Below are 10837 nucleotides of genomic sequence, written 5' to 3'. Positions count from 1 at the left end.
CTACTGGCGACTGTTGACCACAGGTCACGCAATTCTTGACCAACCACGTTTGTGCCACATTTACCTTGAGCTCAATAGAATTTGCATGAGCATTACAGCTGGAAGGGTAAATTTTGCTAGCGCAAAATGTGCAAGACACAACATCAACATGCACGCACCATTAGTCTGTACAGGCTACGGTTCAAATTAACAAAAACGTTGAGATGATATCGCCAAAAACGTTTGGCTGGCAATATAATATAAGTAATTTTTCCGAAACACATTTAACAGACTACTCATTATTCAAATATTAGATATAATCAGGACTAAAAAATGTCTGCAATTTGGTGTTGACCTATTCTTTTGGCTCGTTCGTTTATCTTGGAGAACGTTTAGTTATCGATCAGGATTACCACTTATATATTTTAAATACAAAGATTTTCAAATTATAAAAAGAAAAAAGTCAAAAAACAATTATTTACAACACGACTATTAAGAATATTGTATTTTTATTGTAATCTAATTTATAAATAAATAGTTGATGTTTTTTTTTTTTTTTTAATGATTAATATTATATAGGCATTAAATTTCTTGTGGGCAAAATTGTGGGCTAATGACATACGATTTTTTTAAAGTTATAACTGAAACAACCAATGAATGATGTTTCAAAAATAGGTATTAATTTTTTCTATTTTTTTAAAATATTTTTCTGATTTGCTTTAAAAAAATTACTTTGTAAATATATTTATATATAATGTACTTATACGCAATTCAAACATAGATATTACATGAAACATTTTTTAAATGTATTCTTATTTATGTAAATCTCTCACATATTTTTTTAACGTAACTAATTTATATGTACAGTTTAATATCTTAAAATCGAATTTTTAACGAGCATTTCACATGCTATAGCCCTATTAAATGTTATTAAAAGGAGTGAATGCGGTAAATGATCTTATTGTAATGTGTGCCAATTTATAAAATTTTAACTTTTGATGTCATCTTAACTTAATTATTGAGCTTATAGTTCTTGTTTAAGGACTAATTAAATACAAAATACCATTGTTTAAAATTCATTAGAAAATTAATTACTCTTATCTACCAATATCCAATAATGGGTGTATAAACTATGTCTAATAAGTACCTATTGGACAAAACAGTAATAAATACGAAAATAAACTAATTGTACAACCAGCTTGCAGTATGCCAATAATTATTATAATCTAATACAACTACAGCTATAAAGTATATACTTAACGTATATTTTAATCAATCTAACAAGATAACGTGGAATTATACTGGCAGACAAGTAAATATAGTATTTTATTAAATATACTTCATTAATCTAAGATTAACGAAAAACTAATAACATATCACAGTATTTTAAATTATATAATTCTATATTTCTATCAAAAAGTGAGAATTTCACATTACACCAGACTCATATACTATGTAGGACTATCTTAGTTTTTAGGATAAAAAGTATGCTGGAGTTTTTTTTAAATAAAACAAAGGGTGGTTATGAGTCTTAACTAAAAAATAAACACTTCTATTTTAAGTCTAGTAGAATCAAAGGATTTTTCGTTCTTCATATCAAACTGTATAGTCAATGTTTTCAATAATTATAATTTATAATTCAATGATAAGTAATTGTAAATGGAAAACGATTCTGAGCGGAAATGATCTATAACATCAAGTGATATGTTTTTTCTGTTAAAACTATTAAGTCATTTATCTTACTTTGAGTCAAGGGAGCCCATATGGGGAAAGGGAGGGACATATCCCCCCATGAAAAATGATGAAAAATTGTTTACACAAGATCTACAATGATTAAAGATAGACTTGATAGATTATGCATGATGAGCGTACATAGGAAAAAAAATATGATAAAAAAAATGAATACATATAACAAGTGATAAATATATTCGGTGTTAAAAAAAGAAATTTACAATTTTTATTTATAAATTAATATTTTAATAAATTTATATTATTAATCAAATGAAAATTTAATAAATAACTTTTATGGTTAATTGGTTAAATAATTATTGTTTCATAATCTTCCAGTTTGATATATAAAATATAATAGTATAATGTTAAATTATAAACTCCTTGAGAATTTTTCTATGGGCGCCCTTGCTATGAGTATTATAATAGGTTGATATAACTTTTTCTAAAAATATTGCATTTATTTTATTATTAGTTTTTAATTATTATAATTTATAATAATATACATTCTTTGTAAATACCGTAAATCAGTAAAAATAGATTTATAATAAAAATAAACATAATCTTAAAAAAAATCAAAAACGTTATTGCATTTAGTGAAATTTATAATTAAAAAAAATACATAAAACTTTAATTTCCCACGAATAATTTTTTTATATTATAACAAAATAATTAACATTTCATTATTTATTGATTAAATAAGTAATTTCGTCAAAATTGGAACTTAAAATGGCTATAAAATAAAATTGTGTTTATACATTTTTAAGATTTTTACACAGCTATGAGAATAATTTTCAGGATCTTTTGTTAAATTTCCTTGATTTTGATAAACCTAGTTATTTTTTATGGCATTTATAGTAAAATAACCAAAATAAAATTGAAAATTTCTCTAACTTATAAATCATTTAAAAATATTTTTAAAAAAAATTAAACTTTTATTGTACAATTAAAATAATTTTATAAATAACTGATAAAAATTTTAAAAATCAAATATTATTATAATTATTAAAGATTGTATACCTCTACCTCCCCTTAATTTTGTAATCCCACTCTCTAGCTCTTGTTAGCACATTAAAATCGTAGCCTAAAATCATAACGTTAAGTGCCTTCAATGGGCGGCTTCTTATCTCCAGCCACTCAAGCCATATCACCCCTCCATCACATACACTTATTGTAAAACAAAACTTACAGATATTTAAATAAATGATAAAAAAAAATTAAAAAAAAAAAATGTTTTGTGGAAAAATAATTATTTTATGAGTGATACTCGAATGTCGTAAGAAATTGAACTTGAAATGCTCATAAAAAAATGAAATTGGCTTTCTCGTAAATTTTTTTCATTTTAAGGTTGAAAAACTAATAAAGAACCTTATATTATATTTTTATTTCTTAGATATGAAAATAAAAATTGTCACGAACTTTGTCAAAATTTTTACTTGAAAAAATAAATATTAATATTATCAAAAAACATTGTGACTATAGATTTTCCATATTTTTTAAATGAAAAATTATAACAAGACATGAGAAGCTTTTTATAAAATGTTAAAGCATTTCTATCTAGCAAATAATTTTCAATCGAAATTTATAAATAAAAAAAAAAAAAAAACTTATTAAAAATTGAAAGTTCTTCATGTCTATTAATAGCTCAAATATAATCAAAATATTTTTTAAACATTTGATGCAATTTTCAAGTATTTACAGTTATTTGTTTTAAAATTACATTAAAATAAACCAAATCGATTTTATTAAAAATTTGATTTATGTAAAAATTCTAATTTTTCCTTGATTTTTTTGTTTGTCTTTCCGATTATAAAATAAGTACTAGAAATTTTTTTAAATTTGACCTCTTTGAAGTACAAATTAGATCAAATTTTATATACTGATTTTTGAAAACTAAAGCATTTGAACTACGACTTATCGTATACTTATTCAAAAAAAAAAAAAAAAATTTAAAAAAAAATATATATCGTGATAAAATTAATTTATTAATCGATCCGCTCAGAATCTAAAACATAATTTTTCAACTAAATTAATATATATATATATATATATTTTGATTAATTACTATTTTTAACAAACTTAATATTTTAAAGATTAGTAGGTACTGATTACGTTAAACTTGAATTTGTGCTATTATTAATATAATAATATATTACATACTAAAAGAAGGTTTAGATTAATGGCAATCGCTAAATTATAAAAAAAAATTGTATTTTAACATTTATAAAAATTCCAAAAATTAGAACACGGATAAATAAACAATTTAAGAATAAGAATGGGGAAGTGTATGCTTGATAAATAACAGTTGTGCTTGTTCTTTAAGTCTTGTTTTATTTTCTCGTGATTAATGATGATATTAAAAATCTATAAATACATAGATTTATTGTAAACGTTATAATTTATTTTATGTTCTACAAAACATTTAATTTCGTGCATATTATTATGCAATTGTTTAAATCAATTATGTAGGTATATAAATATGGAATATTACTATTTAGTTAAATTTTTGATCACATATTGAACCGAATGTGTTTATCAATAATTTTAAGTGAAATATAACTCAATATATAATTTGTCAGTTTCATAAATCTTATAAATCTAAAATATATTTAATAATTTGTTTAATTTAAATATTTTAAAATGTGATATTATTTTTGAAGTACAAATTAAGTAAAAATGTCTGAATTTATAGGTATACTCCAAACGACAACACAACGTACGGGTACAGTATATATATTATAAATCCGAAATCATAAATCGTAATACAATATATTACACAACTAATAATATACATCTTAGTTTATTAATGAAAATTCAATATATTTTTATAAATTTAAAATAGGAATAAATATTACAGTATAAAGTTATAAATAATAATAAAATAAATATTTTCTGTACAGGAAACTAAAAAAAATGGAACATCAATAAATTCTAATTTTTGTAAATTATTGTTAGGAGTCTTACAATAAGCTTTATTTATTTAAATCGCATGACAGTCGTTTAATGATATTAAAAATAAATTTAATAATAGTGCACTTGTGACATGAACATAAACCAAAATTGAAAATCGGATGTAACACATTAATCATTGAATTTATGCATTATATACATATAGGTATAGTTTATAATTTGACACAGTGTCTTATATATTACTGTATAGATAAAAAATAATTTAAAAAACGCTGTATAAAAACCGGTTATTGATAGATTCTTGTACTTAATGAATTAAATTTACTATACTGGAAATTTCCATCTAGTTCCTAGACTCTCGTGTTAGTAAAGAATAGGTACGTGACGTTCTGAATCCAACTACACTTCTGTGTACAGCTAGCTTTGTTAATCATTTAGATTTCAGGATCATAACTGTTACATAATATGGAAAAATTAATTTTTTCATTGGTGGATGCTAACGAAAATATGTGAAGAAATCAAGGAACTTTTCTAGAAACAGCTGATAAGAGTTCAATAACATATTTTTAATTTATGTTAAAATAGTGAGGTTAAATTAATTTGCTTGATTTATTTTCATTTTTAATACAAGCACAGATTTTTAAAGTAAAACAATTTTTTATACTAATAAAATAAATATACCCCAAAATAGATTACGAAGATTAAATCACTATCATTCTTTTAAACAATACGAGTTTTATCAAAACTTTTAATAGTAGGTTAGATTAGATAAAATCACACACAGAATTAAAGTAAATTTTATTTTATTCATAGACCTTATACTCAAGTATAAGGTCTAGTACAGAGTATAAGGTCTATGATTTTATTACAATTACTTAGATATATTATATTAAATTATGTACAAACATTTTAAACCGATTTTAATAAAAACTAAATTTCTTATCAGACTTTTTAATCCTATGGGATTTGGTTGTAAAACGATTTATCAGTTGTCAAATAAACCAAATAAGATTATAGTTTTTCTATTTCTACCAAAAACTTTTGAAGAACAATTCTTCGAGTTATTGAGTGAATGAATTAAAATGACAATCGGTTTAGTTACACCTGACACATGTATGAGTTTGATTATTGTTGTGAACTCATAAACTTCGGCATTGAAGAGAGAACACATTCTATGAGGAAAAAAATGTAAAAATAAAAAAAAATAATAATTCTACCTACTTCAGTTTTGTAGTTTTGTAGGAGCTAATAAGATTTTATTTATTTAATATATCTATGGAAACCCAGACATTCTTTAATGAACACTTTGTATACACGTATTTGTAATTTGTGATAATAATTATTAACGAGTACCATTATTTATTCATTCGTATCAATGTATATAGTATAGACCGATTTCCGTATAAATAAGCATATAAGTTATACAATACAAGCCGATAAATAATCGAAACGCGGTCCAACGTGCGTATTACGTTGAATGAAATTGATAAACAACCATTCGTGACCATAGTCGTGACGCATTTGCACCACCGCTACCGTCACCTTTGTATGTATATTTATATGCAGTGTATAATCATCGTTGGGGCATTACACCCTACCGAAAATCGTATTCTATAGCGTGGTCAAGTCTTAGATTATGTATACTATATATATATACAGGTACCCATTGGCCTACTTACAAACTGCGTGTGTGCGTATACTTGTGCTTTATTACATTTATATATATGGTTATTATAGTCGTTTTGCTTACGATCTCTTTCAGTCGACGTGTAAATGTGTTGTATGCTGTAAGTATACGTAGGTATAATAAATTATGCTATTTATATGCAAATATTGTTGTGGAAAGTATGTCAGTTTTTAATATTTATCATAAAAGGGAAAGGGAGGTGTATTTTTTTCTGTAAGAAGAGTCAAGATAATGTATTATTATGATAAAGTTTTTATAGTTGTACATTTAAAATACAATAGTATTGTTTATTTTCTTCAAATTCTAAGCGCAGCGATGAATATATGTTTTTTTTTTTTTTTTGTATATCAAAACCATTTGTATAACAGAAAAAAATGTGATCATTAAAAAAATTAATAACCATAAAAGTTAAAATATTTATAGTAGCATTTTATGGACATGAATTAAGTTTAAAAATAATTCAACTATTTTTTTAAACTAATTATTAATAGAAGTTTGAAATTATTAAAAAAAAATTTTTTTTTATTTATAATAATAAAATTCTTTATTTTGGTCGAAAAGATTAAATATTAATAACAAGATTTAGTAATTGAATATATCTAAAATATTATAAGGGCACAATTTTTTTTATAATAGTGTAAATTTCATTAAAATCACAAAAATCAGAAATTATTTTAAGAATTCATAAAATTTTAAATTTTAATAACTCCAGGTTAAACACTTAATAGAAATATCTTCTTAGTACAGCAGTTTATAAAAATCAAAAAAAAACTTTAGAAAATTATTCTACAATTCAGATAATAAAAAGAAGGAAAAACATTTTCTTTAGAAAACAAGGCTTAAAATTATACAATTCAAATTCAACACATCCGTTACAGTGACCTACTCAATGACAAGGTAAACTCAAAATACCTATATAACACATGAGTTCTACGTAATTAGTGTGTATGAAATATAACTTATAATTAATGCTCATTTTTATTTGTATATATTTTGCTTTTAAAAATGTACACGAAAGCTAGCAACAGAGCTAACAAGTTGAATAAAGATAATTTTTTATCAAAAAACCTTGTAAAAAAAGTGCATTGGATATCTCTGTAGTATATCATTTAACACGAATTGTGAATTGCGTTGTAGAATTTGTTGTTTTTATATTTTGGAATTCGTTTTAATACAATCCGGTGGTCAACTTAATATTTGTTCTTGATAAATATATTTTTTTTTCACCAACACTATAAGTATATATATTATTATACCTAGTCTACAAACTAGTAATTATTGTGATAAAAAGGTCGACAGCTCTTTGCAAAGTACTAGGTACTGTTTATACCGCGTGTTATATTTACAGTATATAAAACATATTTCGTATATGCAATACTCGTGGATAATATGTTTGTATATATATACTTGTCCTTTTATTTTTAAATTAAAAATAATAAATAATATTCTGAATTTCTGAGCATTTAATATGCATAAATTAAAAATGCCTTGACCTACTTACATGAATAATTGTCGTAAGCAACAGTGCGATATGTACCTACTTATAAACTTTTGTATTCCTGTGTAGGTGTACAATGAACTTCATTTATAAAAAATAGTATACTGTACACAGTAAAAGTGACAGATGCGTAAGTATGATGGATCTTTAAAGTTTATTTAATAAAAGAATCAAGATATAATAACTTTGGTTTAATCTGAACATAATTTATTTATTATACGATTAAGTAAACAGTACTTACGTAATCGTTAAAAATGTAATTCATGATCGCAGAGCTACGATATGCACATCATGAAAATACGTTATCAATAAACTCACATTAATATTTAATTTTGGATAGTACACTATAGTAATATAATAGCGTAATTATAGGTTATTATTTATTTGGGTATTATACGAGTGTAAAGTAAGGTATACACCTTAGGGTGACCATATTTGAAAAAATAAAAAAAAAAAAAACAAAAGAATAATCATAATCTTTTTAAATTAATATTAATTATTATATTTTTCTTTTGTTGATTTTTAACTGTGGAAAAATATAATTTTTAAATTAATAAAAATTAAAATTTAGACATTAAAAACATTATTTTGAAAAACATAAATAACATGGTTAAATTAAACTAATACTTTTTAAAATTTCCTTTAATCACGTATTTTATTATTTTACTAAAAAAAAAAATTAATTGTCAGCTGTAGATTTGAAATGGTATTTCAAGGCGGGTGGTATGTCATGTACGTAATTGAATTTCATTATCGGATATTATATTTTCGATTACGAAAGAGTAGCATATAATCTTATAGTCACTACCTGTTAACCGTTAGTCAATAATTATTGCAAATGCCAATCGCAAATCTCGTATAGGCAACACGGCCGCTTCGAATATCGATTATGCTTACAAAGTTATAAATAAATGTTGTGTATTATTATTATATTTTTTTATATATGTAACCTGGCTAATAACAAACAAAAGCTAATAACCACACTTGGTTACGTTTAAGGCTAAACAAATATTTAAAAACATTACTATTGTGTAATTCATTTTTCAAAATTGTGTTTTGTTCGAAGTAATGAATTCTTGTATAATCGATGTAAGTATATAATATTATAATATTTTTCCAGTAATTTATAACTGGAAATAATATTGTTATGTATTTTTTTTTTTTTTAGATTGAAGATAATTATTACTAATAATATAATAAACATTATAAAAAGAACACGTTGTGGTCAGTCGCACTGGTCGGTAAATATAATACTATTATACGTATATATATACGGTTTACGTTGCCGACAACAATGTGATTCAGCAATAATCATGGTAAAAACAAGAATCCAAAAATACTATTGAAAAGTATAGATTCTTTTATTATTCTATTCAATAATGTCATACGAAAATACCGTAAAAAAAACGACTTTTTTCTAAAATCAATTTCAAAAATTATAAATTATAACAGCAAGACAAAAACGGGATTAATACGGGACAGATTTAAAAATACGGACAAAAATCGTCCTGAAAGAAGATTGTCAGGACAACAGAACTTAAAGTTGAAATAAAGGACAACCGCAATCCTGTATAAAACAGGGCGTATGGTCACTTTAATGTACCTCATTGGTCTTAGATTATGAGCGAAGCGATAGCAAATGTATTGTTTTAATAGTGATATGTACTTTTTTTGTCTAACATAACTTTTAAAAACAGTATAAATGATTTATTCTTTGTCTTCGAGAGTGGTTTCTAATAAAAAAAAAAATAGATCTAGCTATTATACAATTATACCGCGCGTATAAAATATTCTTAGGAATATAGACTGGCGAATTATCTCCGCTTAATATCAAATTTTTTTTACGCAATGATCTGGTATTGAATTCGAACTTAAAACGTTACAGTAACATATTTAAAGATCAATATATTTGAAACTCAATCTGAGTGACTTTGTTAGTTTATAGTATCTATAACAGGTATGTAATAATTAAATTTAGTAGCTACCAGCCGACGCCCTTCGAAGTTCTACGATTAGTTAAAGAGTGCTTTCTTCATTTTTAAATTATAGTTGCACTACTAACTATAATAGTTTTTAACAATAAGCATTCTCAATTTTAATATTAGTGTTCTTTTAAATAATTACGCAAAGCTCGTATTAAAATTAAACGACTTTGATGTATGAAGTTCTAATAAAGCCTATAACCGGGCAAACAGGTTTTCTTCATTTTATATTTTAGGCTTTAGTTATTGTTAAGTTTTCCATATTTTATATTTATTATTAGGTATTATACCATGTTCTAAAGTCTGTAAATAATTTTATGACCTGCAGTTTAGTTTGTATACAAATTGGTCAACATTTATTATTACAACTCAAATAGTTAAACATTTAACGATACAATTTTTCATTAACACGAAACGTAGTTATGTTAACTACATATAATGTAATATATTTATATATGTATATTATATATATATATTACAGCTGCAACGTACATAAGAATTAATGTTTTTCTTCGTATTTGCAATGACATTATGTAGACTTTGTGGCTGAATATATGAACGTAAAAATTAAGTAGTAAAAATTAAATAATGAATGTATTAAAACTAAATTAGTTTCTAAAACAGACTTTTTCTACAAATATTATACCCAAAGTTGAATAATTTTTATCCAGTCACAATAATTAAAAATAGTATTCTTTCAATAGTTTTACGTAAATTAATTGTTTGTATGAAACCTAGCAAACATTTAAAATATATATGAAGCTAATATTAAAAAAAAGCTATTTAAAAGCCACTCAGTTGATTCAATATTTTAGATTATAGATGTTTCAATGTTGCATACGTTTACAATAAAACCTCAGACGTGTAGCTAAATTGCCTCTTCAGAACGCCGTATTACCTTAATAAGTAAAATTATAATAAAAGAATAATTATTAATCCATATTATATGATGATTATCGAAATATATACATCTAGCAAATAAATACCTCGAGTCACTAAAACTTTATAATTAAATAAACAAATGTTAAAATAAATACAATAATGAATCTAGTA

This window comes from Melanaphis sacchari, unplaced genomic scaffold, assembly GCF_002803265.2.
Source record: "Melanaphis sacchari strain LSU unplaced genomic scaffold, SCAv2.0 Contig54_pilon_pilon, whole genome shotgun sequence".
In the NCBI taxonomy this organism is placed as follows: Eukaryota; Metazoa; Arthropoda; class Insecta; order Hemiptera; family Aphididae; genus Melanaphis; species Melanaphis sacchari.
The sequence above is the reverse complement of the archived record's forward strand: the minus strand, read 5'-3'. Positions refer to the sequence as shown.